Source organism: Chiloscyllium punctatum, chromosome 14 (genome assembly GCF_047496795.1).
Source record: "Chiloscyllium punctatum isolate Juve2018m chromosome 14, sChiPun1.3, whole genome shotgun sequence".
Classification (NCBI taxonomy): Eukaryota; Metazoa; Chordata; class Chondrichthyes; order Orectolobiformes; family Hemiscylliidae; genus Chiloscyllium; species Chiloscyllium punctatum.
The window spans coordinates 71,979,178-72,004,291 of NC_092752.1; positions in this window are offsets into that span (position 1 = coordinate 71,979,178).

Here is a 25,114-nt window from a genome sequence, read left to right on the forward strand (position 1 = left end):
AGTAATCAGCGGCCTGGGATCATTTCATGGTTTTAGGAAGAAGGCAGTCATGTGAGAGTTGGGTAATACTGATCTGTTTTTTTGGGGGGGCCAGAAATTATGGTCTTTTTCTCTCTCTGGTGTTCAGTAATGAAAATCTATTCGAGACCCTTCATTGTGCACAGTGTGTCTGCAGGATTTCTTTCCCTAATATTGCAGACGACAGATAATAGCGATTAAAGCTGTTCATAGTTAACTTCGATGATACAGCACGTACACTCAACAAGGTAAAAACAATGACTGCAGATGCTGGAAACAAGATTCTGGATTAGTGGTGCTGGAAGAGCACAGCATTTCAGGCAGCATCCGAGAGGCAGTAAAATCGACGTTTCGGGCAAAAGCCCTTCATCAGGAAGGGCTTTTGCCTTAAACGTCGATTTTACTGCTCCTCGGATGCTGCCTGATCTGCTGTGCTCTTCCAGCACCACTAATCCCGTATACTCAACATCCTACAGTTGAGACAAATATTTTGCATTTGTTTAACAATACAAAGTGTTTTGTGTAATTCAGTAATGGTAACCTGGTTATAATAAATCCACACCGAGCTGAAAGCTGACACTTAAAATATGACCCAAAATCTGAATTTGATAATGTTGTGGGTAAAGTCCCTGCCTCTGACCCAGAACACTTAGGACAAATTATCATGACCAATCCATCTAACCAGCACAGCTTTGGACTGGAGCAACCATTAGAAGGCGAGAATATGCAACCTCTACACAAATAGTCACCCGAGTCTGGAATTGAACGCAAGTCCCTGGTGCTGCGAGGTAGCAGTGCTAACCACTGAGCCACTGTGATACCCTTGGGTGAACCCTGGCCAGAATTCATTGGAATCTCTTCACTGCCTAATGCAAAGGGAATTCAGCCAAATCCAACTGTTCCAGGATGAAGTCCCATTGCTCGCAGCTTGTGTGATTAGAATGTCTTCAGAAGCAGAATGACATTTTTAAAAATCTCTCAATTTTTCCTTTTGTCATGAGTTACAATAATATATTGACAAAGCGCATTCAACTTGAAATTGCAGAGATTTTGTTTGTGTGTGTGTGTGTGTGTGTATGTGTGTGTGTGTGTGAGTGTGTGTTTAGAAAGGGAAATATCGATTCTTTATTTGCAATATCCAAACAGTTTGCCATTCTTCTTTCCATCACAGTTTGAGTAATATTGCTCCGGATCATAAACGTGCTATTTTAGCAGATTACAGAAACAAGCCTGACTTGTTGCTAAAACTGACCCTGACCCAGTCTGAGACCGATATCATCAGCCATATCACAAACCTGGTTACATTTGACAAGTGTGATCAGTGGAGCAGTGGAAATGGAAAAGGAAACAGTGACCCGAAAAATTGGGGAACTATAGACCAGTGAGCCTGATGTCAGTGGTGGGTAAGTTGTTGGAGGGGATTCTGAGGGAAAGAATTTACATACATGCTTATGCCCAAAACGACGATTCTCCTGCTCCTTGCTGTGCTTTTACAGCAACACATTTTTCAGCTTATACATTTGGGAAGGCAAGGGCTGATCGGGGTTGTAAACGTGGCTTTCTGCATGGGAAATCATGTCTCATTAATTTGATTGAGTTTTATGAAGAGGTGACAAAGAAGATTGATGAAGGCAGTTTGGTAGATATTATCTACATGGACCTCAGTAAGATGTTCACAACATTCCGATTGGTAGGCAGATGAGTAAGGTTCGATCACACGAGATACAGAGGAAGCTAGTCACAATTGGCTTGAAGGAAGAGGGATATTTTTCAGACTGGAGGTTTGTGAGCAGCAGTGTGCTGTAAGAATCAGTACTGACTTCACTGCATTTCATCATTTATGTAAAGGATTTAGATAATAATATTGGGGCCATAGTTAGTAAGGTTACACATTACGTCAGAAAGGTGGTGTAATAGATTATCTCAGAGGACAACGAGACCACAATTAGATGGGACAAAGGGACAAGGAGTGACAGATATAGTTAAATTTAGATAAATACGAAGTTTTGCATTTTGGGAAGGCAAATCATGGCAGAAATTATACACTTAATGGTAAGGTCCTGGGGCGTGTTGTGTATCAAAGGGACATCGGGCTGTAGGTACATAGTTCCTTGAAAGTGGAGTCGCAGGTAGACAGAGTGGTGCAGAACACATTTGGTACATTTGTCTTAATCAGTCAGAGCATTGAGTATAGGAGATGTGGTGGCATGTTGCATCTGTACAGGAATTTGGTGAGGCCACTTCAAGAATACTGAATGCAACTCGGTTTGAGCTTCAGGAAAAGGTTGATTAGGTTGAGGTGTTTCCCCCTGGAGTGTCAGAGGCTGAAGGGTGACATTATAGAGGTTTATAGAATCATCAGAGGCATGGATATTCTGAACAGCCATGTTCTGCTACCCAAGGTAGGGAAGTCCAGAACAAGAGGGCATAGTTTGAAAGTAAGAGGGCGAATAATTATAATGGACCTGTAGGTAAATGTTTCACACAGAGAGTGGTGTGTGTACAGAAAGTGCTGTCAGACGAAGTGGTGAAGGCGGTTACAATCGCACATTTAAAAAGTATCTGAAAGAGGAGGGATATTGGCCAAATGCTGGCAAATGGGACTAGATCAGATTTCATATCTGATCAGAGTGAACAGATTGGACTAATGAGTCTGCTCCTGTTCTGCATGACTGTCAGATTCTATAAGAGGGATGGCGAAATATTCTGAAAGGACCTTTCAAGTGGGAATTCTCTTTACTGGAAGTTTATCGTGGCTCTATGTTCACATTGATTGAAAGCTGTTCAGTTAAATATTTGACAGGGAAGTGAGTCACGGGTAACAGCATACAGACAGGAAAGTGGGGAAGAGTCCACAATCTTAGTGCCTGGTGAAGAAGGCACAAAGTATCGAAAGTCCCACTCCTGCTCGTCAGTCCCATGTTTCTGTATTCCATCCAGCCCCGCATATCTGCTAGATAGGAGAGGTTGGAGGCCATTTACTCCCATAATCTGTTGCACAGAAACAGAGGAGACGATTCAGCCTCTCAAGACTGTCACACACACTTTGAAGTGATTTGGGAAATGCAATTGGAAAATCCAGGCACGGTATGAAAGAGGCCCCTCATCTCTCTTTACAGTGCTTCCCCTCTCTGCAACTTGTGCTTCATTTGTTGGTCATGTTTAGACCCAGATACACTGAGAATACAGCTCATATACCTCACCCAGAGATGGCTCACAAAATCTTCTGGTCTCCCTGCCTGCAACATTCCATAACAGACATTCATGAAAATAACACCCACTAACTTTCCAAGAACAGAATGTGAGAACATCAGACACAAGAACAGGTCATTCACTCCCCAAACCTGCCTTGCCCTTCACTAAGATCATGGCTGATCTGCTGTCTGTCTCAAATCCTCTTTCATACCCAATTCATCATTGCCGTCAACTCTCTGACAGGTCAATATCCATCTACCTCCTCTTCAAATACTTACAGTCATTTTGCTCCCCGAACACTCTTGAGAAGAGAAATCCTGACATTCAATGCCACCTTTTTGAAGAAAACACTTGCTGCTCCTATATCATGGTTTATTGATATGAACAAAAGAGGTTGAGACAAGGGTTCAGGTACAAATGACTGGCTCTGATATCAAGGCAGTGGTTGACGTCTGTTGACATCAAGGAGCTTAACAAAAATGGACTTAATGGGAATCAGAGTAAACTCTCCAGTGTTTGGGGTCAAACATGGCACAAAGGAAGATGTTCATCATCTCAGTCCTGGGTCACCTCTGTACGAGATCCTCAGGGTAGCTTCCTCTTCACAAACAGCTTCAGCTGCTTCATCCATGGATCCTCTCCCCACCCTCCCCACCATAAGATCAGAAGTGGGGATGGTCACTGAAGATTACACAATCTTCAGAACATTTTATACCCCCGTCAGCTCCCGAACTAGTCTGTATCCATGTGCAGCAAGACCCAGACTCCATTGAGACTTGTGCTGTTAAATGGTCCGTAACATTCATGTAACAGCACTGCCTGACACTGCACATTGCCACAGTAAAATAAGAGTTCATTCAGTACCTCATGCTGGTTTCACAGGAATATGAGGAAGCCATTCAGCCCATTGACACTATTGGAGAAGAACAGGGACAGCCCATTCAGTGCCTCCAGCCTATTACTGAGGAAGAGAAGGAGTCTAGTGTGATGGACCACACCAGAGCCCCTCGAAAATATTTGAAGGCGGTAGCCTAGACTGTATTTTTTTTTATTTTAAAGGAAATGTAAAGTGTCTGTCCCAGATGCAATGTGACAGATCAAATTACTCGGTGTGAAGATGAACATTATTTATTGAAACATGAAAGATAAAATGAAAGCACAGGGAGAGGAATTTAGAAAAACGCAATTCTATTTGACAAGTTAACAGAATAACAAATCTAGGAACTATTACTAATGAACTGTTCCAATACAGGAAAATCTCATAAACACAGCACCTGGCAGAAAGGGAAATTCAGACACAGATTGTCACAAACATTTCTCTAATCCAACAATTAAAAACAGCACCAAAAGAAAATTCAGAAAGAGTCGCAGCCAGGAGATAGTCACTGAAGATTCCAATTCTGTGGACACCCCAATACTTACAAACCAAAACCCAGAGATCGTAATTTGTGAGAGCTGGCCACACCCATTCAGGCTGCATTAAAACAAACTTAAGACCTCCCTAGCTGTTTACTCAGTGGCCTTAACTGACCAGTTTGGTAACGATCATTCAATCTCTCTCTGAAAAGGAACCAGGACAAAATAACCTCTCAAAGCCTGCAGCATCATCACACTTGTCAGTACATCGAGCTGTCAAACAGGAACCAGGGGTAGCCCAATCAGGCCCTTGGTCCTGTCCAATCGGAAGAGGAAGAAGTCATTCAGACCCTTGAGTCTCTTACACAGGAACAGGAGGAGGCCATTCGGCCCGTAAAGCCACTTCCACAGCAACAGTATAAGACCATTCAGCTCCTTCAGTCTATTACACAGGAACAGAAGGAGGCCATTCAGCCCCTAAAGTCACTTATACAGGAACAAAAGAGGCCATTCAGCCCCTTGAGTCACTCACACAGGAACAGTACGAGGCCATTCCCCCCTCAACGCACTTGCAAAGGGACAGAATGAGGTAATTGATGCTGATTCCTGATGAATGGCTTATGCCTAAAACGTGGATTCTCCTGCTCCTCGGAGCTGCCTGACCATCTGTGCTTTTCCAGCAATCGACTCTCTCCTACAATCTCCAGCATCGGCAGTCCTCACTGTCTCCAGATTGATGCTCTAAGAAGATGAACGAGTGGACCAGAGGCTGCACAGACAGACTGCTCCACGTTGTTCCTCCTGGCTCCTTTGCTCATGATAAACACGTGGGACTTTAACGTGGTTTTCTAGTGTCGAGGAGGGAAACCATATATCTTGTGTGAAGTCTCAAGAAGGCACCTTCCATCTCCGAGAAGACAGCCTGGTGTTCTCTATGTAGGGCGGAAGCTGGCGGGAATGGCTACTTGTTTCAGATGGAAGGTATTGTGGTTGGTGTTGGGGATTGTGAGCAACTTGACGTTCAGTACAGGGTTCACACGCCGACCGCACAATAACATGGGGAGAGTTAATTTAGGCATATAAACTATTAGGAAAGTAACGTTAGACTGATAAATGGACTCTCTAAGATCAAATAATGCTGATCTTGCTCATGTTGATCTTGTCTCGTTCATGTCCTGTTCAGTGTGACCTGTATGCCTTACTCTGTCCAAGTCTATTTCCACCCTATGATCTGTCTGGCCAAGCTTACTATGATCTGCCTCCACTGCTCATAAATCAAGATTTTCCCTGTACTGAAGTACACGTGATAATAAATCAAACCAATCAATCCTAGGTAAAGTATGGCATTTCTCACCCTATCAATGTGTCTTTTGGAAATACACCTGCAACACCTCATGTTTCAGTACCACCATTTCTTCGTATTTCACAGCTCTGCAGATTAAACTCTTAGGTTCTTCGCTCTACCCTCATGATACCGCCATCTGTATCTGTGGGAAGGATATCATTCCTTACAAAAGAGATCAAATCTGTAGACAGTGTCCCAAAGCTCTCTCAGCAAGGCTCTCCAACAGCAGGAAGATGGCTTTACTTATGTACTCGAATCATCTTACAATGAAGGACAGCATACCATTGTCTGCACCCATTACGTACACAGGGTTTGATTCGGAGGAATCAGCATAGTCTTGTGAGTGGGAGATCATGCTCCCCAAAATTGTTAATGTTCTTTGATGAAGTGACCAGGAAGGTTGACGAGGACAGAGCAGTAGACGTAGTCTCTATGGATTTCAGTAAGGCCTTTGATAAGGTTCCACATGGCAGGCTGCTCTAGAAGGTTCCATCACGTGGAATGCTGGGGGAACTGTCGGATACACAGTTGGATTGATGGTCGGAAGCAGAGGGTTTAGTGTAAAGATGATGGTCCAACTGAAGGCTGTGTCCATTGCTGTTTGTTATCTATGATTTGGTTCAGAATGTACAAGGCATGATTAGTAAGTTTGCAGATGATACTAAAATAAGTGGTAGCGTGATCAGTGAGGAAGTTTATCAGAAATTGCAGCAGGACCTTCATCAGGTGGGGAAGTGGGCCGAGAAATGGCAAATGGAATTTAATATAGATGTGTGAGGTCTTGCATTTTGGAAACTCAAATCAAGGTAGGAGTTTCACGGTGAAGGGGAGGGTCTTAAGAGGTGCAGGGGCAGAGAGACCTTGGTTTTCACGGGCACAGTTCTCAAAGAGTAGAGTCACAGGTTGACAGGTCAGTGAAGAAGGCACATTGGCCTTCGCCAGGCAGGACATTGAGTATAGAAGTTGGGAATTTATGTTGAAGTTACACAGGACTTCGGTAAGGCCGCACCTGAGGTATTGTATTCAGTTGTTGTAACCTTGTTAAGTGGAGGATGTTATTAAATTAGAAAGAGTGCAGAAGAAATTTACAAAGACGTTGCCAGGACCCAATGGTCTGAGTTATAGGGAGAGGTTGGACAACTAGGACATTTTCTTTAGAGTGTAGGAGACTGAGGGGGTCCTTATAGAGCTGTATAAGATCATGAGGGGTATGGATAGGGTTAATGCTCTCAGTCTTTTTCCAAGGTGTAGAGAATCGAGGATTAGAGAGGATCAGTTTAAGGTTAGAGGGGAAGGAATAAAAGGGAACCTGAGTGGCCACTTCTTTACACAGAGGGCTGGTACATGGATGAGCTGCCAGCAGACGTGGTTGGGGGAGGGGGGTGGGGTGTACATTAACAACATTAACAACATTTCAGTGCATTTGGATAAATATGTCGATAGGAAAGGACTGGAAGGATATGGGCCAACTGCAGGGAAATAGGGTAAGTGTGGATGGACATTTACAAGGTGAAGATGAACCCCTTTGTTAATTAAAACCAAACACCCAGAAAAGCTCGTTTCACCTTGTAATCTGTTAAATATGAGCGACACTGGTATCCTACATTCCACTATTTAAACAAAAATTGACAAGTTTGTTTCTTAACTTTAATAGTGAACGCTAAACAACAACTATTCACAAATACAAGCCCCTATTTTCTTAGCTACTTACTATCTGACTCCAACTCTGTAAAAATATGCTGTTCCAACAACCCACATATGAAACATTAAAATCTCAATACGATGCAGTCTCTATCTTCCCCGCTGTGTTCACTCTTTCAGCTGCTGATCTCCCTGGGCCATTTTTTTTTATTGCAAGTAGGTTTACATTAACATGTGTCTTCGATAGAGAGTGTTTGAGATGGCCAGTTAGCACTCTTGCTCTATAGCAGTTGCTCTGCTGTTCGATGGCAGGAGCTCTCCCACCAGTGTTCAAAATGCTGGGTTTGTATACTCCCCATGATATAGTAATTCTCATAATTTCGTTGCTTACCAGGTGTCCAAACAATAATATTCAAATTCTGTTGGCTTCTGGTTTCCTGAGCGTTATTTAAACTCTTTGGTTGCATTTAAATTGCTGTCAAAACAGCAACCAAATCTCAGGTATCCATTTCACAGCTAATGGTGACGTGTAGAACAGTTTGACCTTCAGCTGGCATCTGTGGCTTTAATTTCTATTCAGCAAAACCCGTTCTGTTTTAAAGTACCCATACATGTTTTTGGCTTTATAACATCTTCATGCTTCAGAAAATAAAATGAACAAGCAGAATGAAAAGATGGCTACATTTCTTTTCCTCTAATTCTTAAACCCAATTTTATGAATTGCAAAAGTATTAATCTCAGTTATATCATTCAAATTAATTCTGCACACCATTATAACACTGGAATAAGGTAAATCTTATTTATACTTTTTTCTTTAAATCCGCGAAAACCCATCTGCTATCACATTGTAGGAGCCGCAGCCTGTACATTTTGTAAGTTTAAATTCGGGAAGGTAAGACTCCAATGAAATAGTCTCATATTCTGCTCTTTAACTATTCCAAAAAATGCGAGAGATTTGTCATTGTCTACAACCATCTCCGACAATTTGTTTGTCATACACACATTAAAATATTGTCAGGCCAGTGCGAAACATAATCATTCTTGTTCAATAATGGAGATTTTGTAATTTTTTTCTGGTGGATATTGAATTTTTCGACAAGTAGACAAATAGCAATTCAATTCCATCATCCTCTTTCTGTATCAATACATCTCCGACCCCTACACCCTGAGCATCAAACACAATTTTCAAAAGGTTTCAGAATATTTGGTGCAGATAAAACTGATGCGGTGATTAATCCTACTTTAAAATTCTCAAATGCCTCCTGGCATTGTTCTGTCCAGCACAATTTTGTGTTCTTCTTTAATAAATCCATCAGTGGTGCCCATACACTGTTGAAGTTTGGGGCAAAGTTCTGATAGAATCCACTCAATTCTAAAAATCGAAACACCTCTTTCTTCGAGGATGGTCGTGGAAATTCCCCAAATCCCTTCGTTTTTTGTGTTCCATGGGATCAACCTTCTATGTCCAATGTAATGTCCCAAGAACGTCACCTCTGCCTTCACGAATTCTATTTTCTTTAAGTTTATTACCAAGTTTGCATCTTGTAATCGTTCAACATGCTCTGCCAACTGTAACATGTGAGCTGTCAATCAATTGCTAAAGATCACTACATCATACAAGTAAACTGCACAATTTGTTCATCTGGCCACAGCTCTGTTCCTGAGTCTTAAATGTGGCTGCTGCATTATTCATCGATATAAAATACTCGATAAAGTTTCTTGTCATCTCCAGTATCTTTACTAGTTGGCTTAACTGACTCCACATTTTTTTTAATTTGAAAGAGGCCACTAAACTTGGCTTTGAAGGGATGTCTTACCACTGGTGGCAATACTAATACGTCATCCCCACGGGATATCCTCAAAGTTTCAGAGTTTTTATCTGCCACCTGCTTCACTCTATGTTGTGCTCTTCAGATACTATTTAGCAAACTCACCTACTCCATCTACTCTCTCCTTCACCTCACACACAGAATCCAAGTGTGAGATTTCCGACTTCGGTCCTGCCAATTTATATTTAATTAATTTCCAAGGACCTCTCACTTCACAAATGAATATTAACTCAAAGGAAGTAAAGTGAGTAGATTTATTTGGGACATCTCTAATGGCAAACAATATAATGGGACACCTTTATTCCAATCATTCGGGTAATCATAACAGTACGCTGTTAACATGGACTTCAGTGTCTGATGCTAACTTTCCAAGGCTCCCTGGGATTCAGGATCCGACGCACTTGATTTAAACTGTTGTATGCTGAACCTATCCATGACTTCCTTAAGTAGCTCAGCGGTAAAATGAGATCCTTGGTCTGACTGAATCTTACTACCTAGCCCACAGCAAGTAAAGAAAGCTACTAACCCCTCCACCTCCCTGTTTATCGTAACATTCCGAAATGGAATTGCCTCTGGAAATCTGGTGGACACATTCATTATGGTCAGCAAATATAGTTTTCCACTACTATTTTAGGAAGGCGAGCTACACAATTAATCATAACCCACGTGAAATGTTCTTCGAATGCATTGATTGGCAAGAAAGGCGCTGGTTTTATTACTGCCTGTTACTTACCTACCATTTGGAATGTATGTCATGTGCAAAAATTAACCACGTCCTTGTGCATTCCAGGCCAGTGGAAATGTTTCTGTACCTTAGCCTGAGTCTTCTGTACACCTAGGTGACCGCCTGCAGTTAGTATATGAGCTAGCCATAACATTGTATGCTACAGGTAACACAATCTGGTGCACTTCAGCCCATTTCCCTTCTGCAGTAACCTATCGGGGTCTCCATTTTAATTTTAGTGTTCTATCTTTAAGTTAGTAACATTCAACAATATATTCTGATTCCTTTTCTGTGTGTGTGCATGTGTATGTGTGTGTGAATGTGTGTGTATATATCTGTTGTAAGTCCATGAGCCTTTCAGGACTAAACCCCTCTCCCTGATCCTCTGCCTGTTCAGGTTTTTCCTGCACCGTTACATCAAACAGGGGGTCAGTTCACCGAGCATCAACCCATCTGTCTTTTTCTTTCGTTTTTCCTTCCTGCTGTAACTTCTGACAGTGGGATCTTGTTACTACACACTCTGGAAAAATTCCTCGGTATTTTTCTTTTAACACCCCAATTCCCTAGTCTTCCTTTGGCTTCTCCACCATAAGGGGTGAGTCTCCAACCTCGCCTCCTGCTAAATCGTTCCCAAGAACAAACTGTATTCCGAGAACTGACACTCTGTTACTCACTGTCACTGTTACTTCCCCAACCTTCATTTGGCATTCCATCCTGATGTTACACAAGGGAATGTTTAATTTCTGTCCCCATTCCACAAATTATCACACTCTTGATTAACATGCCAGAAAGAGTGACAATACTTGCATCTCTTACTTTTAGCGGCCGAGAGAAACTGAGGGCTGCAGATGCTGGAGATGAGAGTTGTAAAGTGGGGGGGGCTGGAAAAGCACAACATGTCGGCAGCATCCGAGGGGCAGGAGAGTTAATGTTTCAGGCATAAATCCTTCATCAGGAAAGTGGGGGGTAAGGGAGGGGGAAGGAGGTTGAGAAATAAATAGGAAGGTGGGGGTGGAGTTGGGTGGAAGGGAGCTTGGAAGGCGATAGGTAGATGCAGGGAGGGTGTGATGGTGATAGGTCGGACAGGAGGGTGATAGGACTCCTATCGGTGGTAGGACAACTGGAACCCCCAAACTGTACAGCATCAACGTTGACTTCACCAAATTTCGAATCTCCCCTCCACCAACCTCTCCCAGATCCAACCGTTCAACCTCGCACTGCCCTCTTGAACTGCCCTAACTGTCCATCTTCCTTTCCACCTATCGACTCCACCCTACCCTCCGACATATCACTGTCACTCCCACCTACATCTTCTTATTGCCTTCTAGTGACCCTCCCACCAGCTCAGCTACTCCCCTGGTATTTATCTTTCAGCCCCCTTGTCCCCTCACCCCTCCTGACGATGGGTTACTGCCTGATATTCGATTGTCCTGCTGTTCCGATGCTGCCTGATCTGTTGTACTTTTCCGGCCCCTCACTTCTCAACTATTAGAGACTGAGCAGATCCCATATCTTACAAAATTATAACTTCTTGTCCTTCTCCCCCTGTTCTTTCTGAGTAAACTTTATCTACAGAGACGAATTCTTTCAGAGATCAGGCACTGCCTCCTGACCCAGCCCTTGTCTAGGCTCTGCACTCTCCTGCAGCTCCTTGGCTCTAATTGGGGTCTCCTTTACCAGTTTCACTAACTCCACTGGGCTTAGCCTCTAATACCACATCTTTCCCCAAAGTGCCTTCATTCAACGCCCATCACGGTGTGTCCCAGCTTACTGCAGTGAAACCACCTTTTCCCAGTGCCCTTCTTACATCATCAGTACTGTCATTTTATGTTTTCCACTTATAGTGAGAACAACTGAGGCCTTTCACCACCTGTAAACCCCCTTGGGCTTTTTTCCTCACTTGTAATAAAGTATTGTGCGCTACTGTTCGCTTTATAATGTGTGATCTTCCCTTCTCCCAATTTCTATCCCTCACAGGATGAAAATCTTGCCAGAAGCTAAATATCATCTCATGCCCCAGTACATATTTACCTGCCCTTTCTGCCGTGCTTCTCACTTCTTGAACTTTCGGTACATTCACATCAATTCTTACTATCTCTGGAAGGGAGTCTTTTAACTTCTCCAGCAGATTAATCTCCCTTCAAGCCTCACAGGTTTTAAAGCCAGCACCCACCTATCAAAATTTCTGGTTACTTCTTTCAAACTCAATATAAGACTGACCTATTTCCATCTCTATTTTTCTGAACTTCTGTCTATATGCTTCTAGTACCAATTCATAACCAATAAAAATAGCCAATTTGACATCTTGATAATCTCTTGATCCCTCATCTGACAGCGCTGCACATACTTCACCAGCTGTGCCCACCAGCTTAGTCTGAACTAGCATTACCCACAAGTTCACTGGACACGTCATCTGCCTAGCCATCTTTTCAAATGAAATAAAAAAGGGTTTGACATTTTTCTCACCGAAATATGGCAAGTTATTAACATAGTTGTATACATCCCTATGTTCTCGCTTCATCTCTATCCTATTAACTTAACTTTCTTGTCTAATTTTCAAATCCTCTCTCTCTTTCTTTTTCCTCTCTTTCTCTTTCTTCTCACTCTATTTCCGTCCCTTCATTTATCTTCTATCTCCAGTTGCCACATTTGAAACTTAAGGTTTTTCTAACTCTACTGAAGTTGCCTATTTCTCTGATACATCAAAGTGCTTGACCAACCCCATTACAATTTCAGCTTCCCTTTTCTCCCTGGTTAAACCCAATTCCAACGTATTTGCTAATTCTGAAAAAAAACTCCTCCATCTGTCCTTCTAAACTTCCTTGGAAAATTTGGGAACCTCTTTAGTAATGTTAAAAGCCATTTCCCTCACTTTTGATTTATTCAACCACAAGGAACAAAATTAAACGAATTTTCCCACTGGTTTTATTTGAAGATCAAAGTCACTAATTGCAATGAGTTGGAATTTGCTGGGACCTGTTGTATCTCAAATCTGTTCAAATCGGTCCAAGTGCCACACGGCAAGGCCCCAAACTGTTATGACATCAGTGTCGAACCCCTCTGTTAATTAAAACCACACACCTAGAAAAGCTCACCTCACATCATAATCTGTCAAAACGTGAGCGACAGAGAACTCCTAAATTCCACTAATGAACAAAAAGTAACAATTAATATGTGTGCAAGTTAGCTCGCTGAGCTTGAAGGTTTGTTTTCAGAAGTTTCGTCACCATGACTAGGTGACATCATCAGTAAGAGTCTCCGCTGAAGCTCTGGTGGTATGTCCCGCCTCTGTATTTATAGGTCTTGGTTTCTTAAAGTGGGTGATGTCATTTCTGGTTATTTTAACAAGAGAATGGAGACAGGATCTAAATTGATCCGTTTATTGATGGACTTCTGGTTCGAACACCATTCCTCTAAGAAGGTCCTTGCGTGACTTAGCATGTGTGTGTGTGTGCTTTGTCTCAGTCAAAGTTGTGCCTTTCTTTGTCTGTATGTATGGAACATAGTGATAGTGGGTCATGTCGTTTGGTGGCCAGTTGGTGTTCATGTATCCTCGTAACACAACAACAGGACAGTTTCAATGGTCGAAAAGTGATTTTATGCACACTGTTTAATCAATGTGTGTGTGCAGTTAAGTCACATTTTTCACATTTGCACAACATATTGTAAATGAACAACAGAGACACAGTTAACGAAAAATGATGCATATGATGTATAAAATTGATAAAACATTAAAACATGATTTGATCCTCTCAACGTTCCCTCCTTTTCTGGAATTCCCTACTCTACTCTCTCATGCTTGCCAGGATGTGTGCTCCAAATTCTTGATTCTAGTGTCCCAAATTATTCCAGTTAAACCCTTTCAATATATTGGCCTGTTGGGTTCTTTCCAAATCTAGTGTCTGTCATATAATCGGAGATAGATATTCTGGCATCAGACTCAGCTTTCGAACATATTACTCTGTTGTACATGCACTGTACCAAGGACCACAGCACACAGGCATTGCCAAACCATTGGGGAATGTTCATCTACTTCTTTCGATCATGTAGTTTTCTCATGTTCCACATCTCCAGATCTATATCCTCTCTCTCATTCTCCCTTTGTATCAAGTTAAGAAATTCACCAATTATTCTTCGTGAGCCATCTCCCAAAACTCCTTCTTTCAGTTTATATCTAATGCTCTCTTCAAGATGTAATGTGGTTATAATTAAGCAATGTAACTACAAAGACATGCCGGAGGAGCTGGCCAGAGTTAATTGAAAGGGGAGCTGAATAAATGGTGCTGTTGTGGAAATGTCACTGGATTACTAATCCAGAGCAGGATAATGCTCTGGCAGCGGGTGGAAGTTAAAGACAATTAATAAAATATCGAGATCTAAAATCTGGCATCAGTAACAGTGACCTTGAAGCCAATATCGATTCTAAACAGAATTTCCTTCTCCAATGTACTTTTAGGAAGTGAATCTCCAGTGATTTCCTGGGCTGGCCTAAAAGTGACTCCACAAACCCTGACATGTGATAAACATTTCAATGGTCTCTGAAATTGCCAAGCAAGGCATTCATTCGTATCTAAATACTCCGAGTTCTGAAAGGATGAAACCGGACAGAACACCCAGCCTCAGCATCAGTGTCGGAAAAGGGAATGGGAACACAGTCCTGTCGACTCTGCAGAGACCTCCTTCCTAACATCTGAGAGCTTGAGACAACATTTACAGAACTTTCCCACAGACTGCACAGAAACAGCGAGAAAGGAGAAGGTCATTCAACACATTGAGCCTCTCCCATTCTTGTACATAGAAAAAATCTCCTCAATGCACTTACCCCACACGATACACATATCCGTTAATGTGAGTAACGTTGGGAAGCTATAAAATAGGCGGTGCAGTAGTACGTTTGGTCCATCAAGTTTGCTACTCAATTCTATGTAATGATGGTTGGCCCTTCATTTCAACACCGTACTCCTGCTCTCCCACCATCCCTTTACTGTCTCTAAATCCTTATCTATAATGAATGTCTGGGTTTCCAGGTGCGAGCGAATTCTCCAGGTTCTCCAGTCTGTGAGTGCAGACATTTATTCTCATCTCAATGCAGAGTGACCTGCTTCCATTCTGACTCACCCTGTCAGAGTTTTGTATATTTCACTGTGATCTCCACTCATTTTCCTAAACCCCATGGAATACTGGCCCGGTCTTCCCAATCTCTGCTCCCACAACAAGCCCGTCATCCCAGAGACCAATCTGGTCATCCTTCACTGCTCTCCATCAATGTCAGGTTTGACCTTTATTAGGTAAGGAGACCAAAACTGCACACAATACTGCACAATTTTCGGGATGAGATCTCTCCAGGCCCTGTACAGCTGCAGTAAGAAACCCTTACTTCTGGACTCGCATCCCCCTGAAATGAAGGTCATCACACCATTAATCTTCCTCACTGCTTTCTGTTTCTGCAATATTGCTTTCAGCGTCTGGTATACAAGGAGATGCAGATCCTTTTTAATGTTACAGCTCCCCACTTGGTGAGTCTGTACACTGGGGAGCGTGCCAATCTCCATGCCCAGTATTGTCATCTGGTTGCAGAACTCAGTGCACTGCAGGGACCTCAGAGGTTTATGCAGAAGGAAACAACAAACAGGAGCATAAGTCCCTTTGTAGATCAACATGTTTCAACCAATCCCTTTCAAATGGTAGGCTGCCAAATTATCGTTTCCACCAAAGGGCACACCGTCACCTCTATTCACATTGTTCTCCATTTTTCACGCATTTACCCATTCACTCCACTTGTCTAAGTCTTCTTGGTGCTTTTTTACATCCTCCTCACACACTCACAATCCCACACCCGTTAGTGCTGTCAGCAGGCTGGGATATATTGTATCTGATTCCAGCAATCAAATGTTTAAAGGGCATTGTGAACAGCTGGGCCCCAAGCATCGATCCCTGTGACACCTCAGCAACCGTCCTCTGTTAATTTATATTTATTTATTTCATGAATCTCGGAGTCACTGGCTGGGCCAGCATTTATTGCCCGTCCCTAGTTGCCCTTGAGAAGGTGCTGGTGAGCGGTCTTGTTGAAAGCTGCAGTCCACCTGCCGTGGTTAAACTCCAATGTCATTAGGGAGGGAATCCCAGGATTCTGACCCAGTGACTGTGAAGGAGCGGTGATATATTTCTAAGTCAGGATGGTGACTGGCTTGGAGGGAACCTGAAGATGATGGTATTCCCATACATCTGCAGCCCTTGTCCTTCTAGATAGATGTGGTCGTGAGTTGGGAAGATGGTCTCTGAGGATCTTTGGTGAATCATTTCATTGCAGCATGTAGATAGTAAAACACTGCTGTTCCTGCTGAGCGTTGATGGTGGAGCATTGTGGATGAAGGGACAGTCAAACTGGCTGCTTTGTCCTGGATGGTATAAAGCTTCTGGAGTGTTGTTGGGGCTGCACTCATCCAGGCAAATTGGGAGTCTTCCATCACACTTCTGACTTATGCATTGTAGATGATGGACAGACGTTTGGAAGTCAGGATGTGATTTACTCGCCGCAGTATTCTTAGCTTCTATTCTGCTGTTATAGTTACTGTGTTTATGTGGCGAGACCACTGGGCTTCTGAGCAATGATTACCCACCAGGACTTTGATACTGGGGATTCAGTGCTAATAACACCATTAAATGCCAAGGGACAGGTTAGATTGCACTTAATTGGAGATGGTCACGGTCTGGCATTTGTGTGGCCTGAATATTACTTGCCACTTGTCAGCCTGGATACTGTCCAGATCTTGTCGCATTTGAACATGGACAGTTTCAGTATCTGAGGAGCCACAAATGTTGCAGAATATTGTACAATCAATGGCGAACATCCTCACTTGTGACCTTAAAATGGAGGGAAGGTCATTAATAAAGCAGCCCTGAAAATGTTTTCGGTCACTGCTCGAGGGACTCCTACAGACGTGGAGCTGAGTTGACTGACCTTCATCAACCATGACCATCTTCCTACGTGTCAGGTATGATTCTAACCAGCAGGGAATTTGGCTCTAATACCCATTGATTCCAGTGTTGCTAAAGCCCCTTGATACCACATTTGGTCGAAGGCAGCCTTGACTTAAAGGGCTATCACTCTAACACCATCTCTGGAATTCAGCTCTTTTGTCCATGTTTAAACCACGGTAATGAGGTCAGGAGCTGAGTGGACCAGGTGGAGCCCAAACTGGACTTCATTGACCAGGGTATTGCTGAGCAAATGCTACTTAAAAGCACTGAGACTTTCCACCACTTTACTGATGATCGAGAGTAGACTGTTGCGGTGGTAATTGGCTGGAATAGATTTGTTCTGCTTTTTATATACAGGAGATACTTGGGGTAATTTTCACATAATCGGGGAAAGCCATTGTAACTGTATTGAAACAGTTTGGCTCGCGGAGTGGCAAGTTATGGAGCACAGGTTTTCAGTACTATTGCCAGAATGTTGTCAGATTATGGACCCTATGGAGTATCCAGTATCTCCAATCGCTTCTGGATATCGCGTGGACTGAATCAAATTGGTTGATGACTGGTAACTGAATTGCTGAGGACCACTGGAGAGAGCTGAAATGGATCATCCACTCAGCACTTCTGATTGAAGATTGTTGTGAATGCATCAGGCTTATCTTATACACTGAAGTGCTGGGCTCTTCCATCATAGAGAACTGGGTTATTTGTGGAATCTCTTCCTCCAGTGAGTTGTTTAATTGTCCCCAATGTTTATCGACAAGGTGTGGAAGGACTGCAGAGCTTAGATCTGAGCCTTTGCTTGTGGGATCACTTAGCTCTGTTTATCACTTACTGCTTCTGCTGTTTGGCGCACAAGTTGTCCTGTTTGTTGGCTTCAACTGGCTGACAATTCATTTTCAGGTATGCCTAATGCTGCTCCTGCCGTCCTGCACACTCCATTGAAACAATTCGATTCTCTGGAGTGATGGTAATTGTTGTTAGCGGGATATGCCAGATCATGAGGTTGTGTGGGTGTACAATTCTGCTCCTATAGATGAACCACAGCACCTTATGGACACCCAAACTTGAGCTTCTAGATCTGTTCGAAGTCTGTCCTATTAAGCACCGTGATCGTACCACCCAAAATGGTGAGGCTATTCTCAATGTGAAGGTGTGACTTTGTCACCACAATGACTATGCGGTGGCGACTCTTACTGATACTGTCATGGACAGATACTTCTGCAACTGGCAGATTAGTAAGGCTGTTGTCAGTATGCATTTTCCTCTTGTTGGTTCCTTCACCACCTGCCACAGAACCAGTCTAGCAGTTATATCCTTTAGGACCCAGCCAGCTCGACCAGTATTGCTGAAGCTGAGATGCTCTTGGAGATGGACATTGAAATCCGCTACCCAGAGTACATCTTGCGTCCCTGCTACCCTCAGTGCTTCCTCCAAGTGTTGTTCATCAGTTGAAAGAGGCAGGTACATGGTAATCAGCAGGAGGTTTCCTTTCCCTTGTGCAAACTAATGCCATGTGACTTCATGGGATACGGAGTCACTGTTGAGGACTCCAAGAGCAATTCCATTCCAACTGTATCCCAAAGTGCCGCCACTTCTACTGTATCCATCCTGCTGATGAGACAGGAGATATCCGGGGAAGGTGATGGGGAGTATGGCACATACTCTGAAATGGATCATCCACTCAGTACTTCTGACTGAAGATTGTTGCGAATAAATCTGCCTTATCTTATACACTAAAGTGCTGGGCTCTTCCATCATGGAGGAAGGAGTTATTTGTGGAATCTCTTCCTCCAGTGAATTATTTAATTGTCCTCAACGTTTCTTGACTAGATGTGGAAGGACTTATACCTTACAGAATCATACCTTACAGACAATGTCAGGCTGTTGCTTGACGAATCTGTCATTTCTTTTCATTGTTCCCTGCCAGCTGTCCCATTCTGCCAGCTGCCCATACATTAGCTCCGTCCACTAAGATTTGATTTTGCAAACTGGGTTTGGAGCTGTACCAAAATTTTTCTAAAAATCAAAATGTTCAACATATATTGCTTCTCTTTCATTTGTCTCCCATTCTGTTTCTCAAACATAATTCCCATTTCATAAATCTATGTTAGTGTTGTCTATGACCATTACTTTCAACCCCAATAATTTCTCCTAAACCATTTACTAACTATGTTCTATGTTCCATGTACTCTATCATTTTCCCGCAACAGACTTGGTTTCCCTTGTATTGTTTGAAAGTGTTGTGAAGACAGAACTGAAGTAGTGGCTTCATAGTTCTGTCATTTCCCTGTTCCCCATTCTCCATTCTCTGGTTTCAAACTGTAAGGAAACAGCACTTGTTACTCATATTTTTCACATTGACATGATTTATCAAATTATTACAGTTCACTCTTCTAACCCTTGTGAATATACTCTTCAGAAACACATCAATTCCCGCCTTAAACTGCCCAATAATTGATCTTCCACACCATACACTCACAGGAGCATAGACTCTGTGCCAAGAGAAGTACAGCATGATCTGTATTAGTCACACTTTCCTACAGCAGGCCCATAGCCTGGAATGTTATGTCACTTCCAAGTGCTCGTCCAAGTACTTCATGATTTGCGAGGTTACCTGTGATAATTTCCATCTCAGGAAGTAATTCCAGAACCCAACACCCTCCAGGTAAAAAAAATGTTTAAATCCTCTCTGAAATTCAAACTTTTCACTTTAAAAGTATGCTCCTTTTCTCTCGACCCTCTGACTAAAAGGAACATTTGCTGCCTATCCACCCTGTCCGTGTCGCTCACAAACTTATCCTTCTGAATCACTGACCCCTCAGCTTTCTCTGCTCCAAAGTAAACAACCTAAGCTTATCCAGCCTCTCTCCATAGCTGATATGCTCCATCCCATGGAACATCCTGGTGAATCACCTCTGCATCCCCTCCAGTACAATCCATCCTTCCTGGAATGTGGCTCGCAGAACTACATACTATACTCCATTTTAGACGAACCAAAGCCTTGTTTTGCTCTTAGAATCTACGCCCAGATTAGGAAACACAACACCCAAGGTCCAATTCGTAACTAGTCCATTAACCTGTCCAGTCACATTCAGGGATGTGTGGAGAAGCACAATCTAAGCTTCGTAGTGTGCTGCCTTTCAATGAGTCCTCCCCTGCCTGGTTCCATCTCCCAAAGTGCAGCACCTCATATTTCTCAGGGTTACATTCTATCTGCCATTGATGTGCCCATCTGACCATTCCATCTGCATCTTCCTGTAACTTAAGGCCTTCCTCCTCACTGTGAATCAACCGGTCAATCTTTATGTCAAACATACACTTACTAATCACACCTTCCCCACTCTCCACCTAGCCCCCTCCACATTCACATCTATATATTTTTATGAATAACACAAGCAATAAGGGACACAGCACTGATCTCTGTGGTACACCAGGGGACACTGGCCTCCAGTCACGCAAACAGCCATCTTACAACACCCTCTGTCTCCTGCTACTAAGACAGTTTTCGTTGTAACTTGTGAATCCATCATATTGTGAGATTTTACATTATTTTTCAGTTTCCCAGGTGGAAATTTGTCAAAGGCCTTTCTGCAAAACTAAACAATCGACCTCCTCAAACTAATTCAATCAAATCCATTGGATGTGACTTCCTTCTGATAAAGTCATGATAATTATCCCTGATCAAACCTTGCGACTCTGATTGGAGTTCGATTTTCTCCTTCACTATGTTCTTCAGTATTTTCCTTCACAGTGATATAATACTCGCTCGTCTGTAGTTACCTGGTCTATCTCTTCCACCCTTACTGTGAAGTGGAATCGTATTAGCAGTTCTCCAGTTCTCTGGCACCTCCCCTCTGGTCAGATTCTAAATAAAATATTCAGTCAGGGTCTTTCCTCCCTTGCCCCAACAGCCGCCTGTGATACAACTCATTCAGACATGGAAATTGGTCCAAGTTTATGCAGAACAAAGCCTCAAATACAATCTCGTCTTTTACGTCAATCTGTTCAAGAGCTTCTTAGTCCATCTTCTTGAATTCTCTACCTGCGTCCTACTTCTCCCAAGTAAAATAGATGTGAAGGTCTCATGTAGCAATCCATCAATGTTCTCCAGCTTGACACACAGATTGCCCTTTTGGTTTCTAATGGACACTAGCTGTTTGCTGATTATTCTCTTCTAATTGTCCGTGTAGAATATCGTGGGATTCTTCCAACTCTCGCCTACTTGTACTTCTCCATGTCCTTCTGTTATTTAGTCCCCTTATGTTTCGAAGTTTCACTGCAATCACCTCTCATGTTTTGAAACTCGAGATCACAGGCTGAGTTTCCACATCAGACAATCTTGCCATTTTAGGGATTAATCTGGAGAATACCTTTTGCAGTTCCTCTGTAGTCAATATGTTCTTTCTTAGATTGAGACTCCAAACGGTACACAATACTCTAAGTGTAGCCTCATGAACACTCGATGCAACTGGTGCACGACATCCTCTATATTCCAATTACATTCACATGAATGTAAACCTAATTTTTACTTTCCCATTTGCGTATGTTTTCCCAATACCTCTCATTTTAACTTTTCTTATGAGCTTACTGTGTGAGTTTTTAAAAAGATCTCATGAATCTCCAACTATGCGTTACACATTTGTTCTTCATTCCCCATGTCCACAAGGATCATCTTCAAACCATTCCAAAAAAAATGTTTGCCACTTCTGGTTTTCCGTTCATCGATACCTTCTCACACTGCCCAGTTATGTTATTACCTTCTAAATATATAGTAGCATGTTCTTTGTAATCGAGTCCAACAGATACATGACTGCAGATGACAAGATAACTGGTCTGTAGTTTACCATTCTCCAAATTCATCCTTTCTTAAACTGTTGGATAATATTTATAACCTATGCATTATCCAGATTGGCTAAATGTCTTTCGGGAATGTGTCGGAAAATAAAGTGAAAATCCGTAATGCAATCAATATGTCTATTGCTGCTTCCTCTGAAATTCTTGCATACAGTACATCCAGTCTGTCAGATTTATAAATACTCAATCCAGCTTTCTTTTCAAAGTTGACCCCAACACTGATAAAAATGGTCTTAGACTTTACTTACACAAGTCCCATGGTCACTTGGTATTTCTGGGAGAATTTCTGGACATTCTTCCATGAAGATAGACACAAAGAAACTGTTTCTTTTCCCTGCGATTTAACTGTTCTCTGCAATAAATTATCCTGAACGCGCCCCAACTGTTCCACATTTGATCTTGCTTTTATTTTTTTCATACATTGATAGACGCTTTTTAGCTGTCGTTATGTTTTTCTTTCGTTTGCACGCTTTTTCTCTTTCTGATTTTCTTCTCTGTTTCTTTGTCATTCTTTGCTGGGTCCGACATTTCTCTGAATCCACTGGCTTACTGCAACACTTGGCATTTTTCTAAGCTGCCTCCTTTCATCTAATAGGTAGATGAAGGTGGGGTTGAAAGTGATAGATGGAGAGAAAGGCTGGACCTGATTGATAGGAAGGAAGGTGGACACATAGGAACATTCAAAAGGGCGGTGCTGACTTGAAAGGTTGGAGTAGGATAATACGGGATTAGGGGAACTGGGGAAATGGGGAAATCAACTATGATCCCCTGTGTTTGGAGGATCCCAAGGCAGAAGAGAAGGCTTTCTTACTCCAGGCTTCTGGTGGCTTGGGTTCGGCGATGGAGCAGGCCCAGGACTCTCATGTCCTTGGCAGAGTGGGAAGGGTAGATAAAATGCTCAGCCACTGGTCGATGGTGTCGTTCAATGTGGCTGTACCAGAGATGTTCCCTGAAATGATCTACAATTTGACCTCCTGCCTCGCCAATGTAGAGAAGACCACATTGGGTTTAACGGATGCAGTAGATAAGAAGTTCTGTCTCCCTTCATCACCTATCACTTTCAAACCCACCTTCATCTCCCTACCACAATCCCAGCTACCTCCCCCCTGCAGCACCCTCTCCTCATTTATCTCTCAGCCCCCTTGGCCCATAAGCTTCATTCCTGATGAAAGGCGTATGCCCAAAACATCGGTTTATCTGCTCTTAGTATGCCGCGTGACTGTGCTTTTCCAGCACCACATTCTTCGACTCTGATGTCCAGCATCTGTAGTCCCCACGTTCTCCTCACACCTTCATGGCTTGCATGACTCAGATTTCAAACAGTTACTTCAAATACAACAAAAACTGTTGTGTACTCAAACAGCACAAAAGAAAACCAATACATTGTGGTCACTGTTCCCAAAATGTCTTTTCCGGCAACATTTTCAATTAGCTCTTCTGATCACTCAACACCAATTCCTTAATAACTTGATCTCGAGCTCAGTGCTAAACATAATGTTCATGTAAACCATCACACACACGGTCATGAAATCCATTTTCCCAGCATTACGATTCAATTGGGTTTACACAGTTTAGATATAATTTAAACATATATTATTACTGCAGTACTCACAAATGTGTATATCTTATTTCCTGTTTTATTACATGTCCATCATTTGTATTGCAGCTTTAACTTTGATATATAACTCCCATCAATGTTTGCTCCACCTTACTAGATTCTGTGGAATCTGAGCGATGTGATCTCTGGAGAGATTAATGGTTGAGATCATTTCAACACATCATTTATGATCTTCACAAACTTTAAATTCTCCAGATCTCCCATGATACTGTGGCATGGAGAAGGACAATGATCTTCCAACAATGCTCTATATTCCCCAGAGAGCTGAGACAGCTCTAACCTGGGTGGGAACCTTACAGCAGGGTGGTAAAGCGTTGCTGCTGCTGTACAGGGTCTTAGTGAGATCACATCTGGAGTAGTGGATACAGATTTAATCTCTTCAATGAACAAAGGATGTTGTTATATTGGAAGCAGCTCAGAGATGGTTCCCTCAACTGATTCCTGCAATGAAGTTGCGAGCCTATAACGAAAGGATGATCAGGTTCACCCAGTAGCCATTGCAGTTTACAAAAATTAAGGATGATCTTATTTCAACATAGATGACAGAAGGTGTCAACAAGTGAAGAGAATTACACAGATAGTGGCGGAACCATTCCGTTCTCCAGACTGTTACACAGGAACAACAGGATGATATTTAGGCTTTCGACCCTGTTACACCAGAATAGAACGAGGCTATTCAACCCCTGGAGCCTGATATACATTTACAGAAGGAGGCCAATCAGCCACTCGACCCTGTAACAGTAGGCCATGCTGCACCAGTATCCTGTTAAACAGAACGGGATCAGTCCATTCAGCCTCCTCAAGTCTGTAACATAGGAACTGGAAGAGGTCACACAGTGACTGGAGATTGTTACACTGGGATAATCGGAGGCCATTCAGACCCACCGAACCTATTGCAAGAGAATTGGATAGGATAAAAACTACCTGAGACTTCTTTCATGAGAAAGGAAGAGGTAATTTAGACACGTGTCTGTTGTATGGGAACAAGAGAATACCAATCAATCCCTCAGTCCCATCTCTGGAATACATGAGGAGACCGTTCAATATTTCCATGGAGAAGTCCGAGAAGACCCATCAGCCCCTCAAAATGTTACCCAGCAACAGGAAGATTCCATAATCTCCCAATCCACTAAAGCATCAATAGGAGGAGGTCATTCTGGCCTTGGAGACAGCAACATGGCAATACCAGAAAGACGTCAGCCCATCGAGTTTGTACACCAGCATGATGATGAGTCCATTCAGCCACACATGGCTCTTATACAGCAACTGGAGCAGATCTCTTAAAAACGTGTGCCCATTAAATAGGAATTCAAAGAAAACGTAAAGGCTTTCGAAAGGGAGAAACTTATAATAATTGTATAGATTAGGGACTAAAGTGTAACAATAAACCATTGTAATTTCAGGCTAATTGTTAGAGTCCATTGTTCAGGACATTTGCAAAGTTAAACCACAATCGGTCAAAGTCAACATGGTTTTACAAAGAGACAATCAAGTTTGAAGTGTTTGCTTGAGTTATTTGAAGATGTCACAAACAAGGTGGATCATGGGAGATG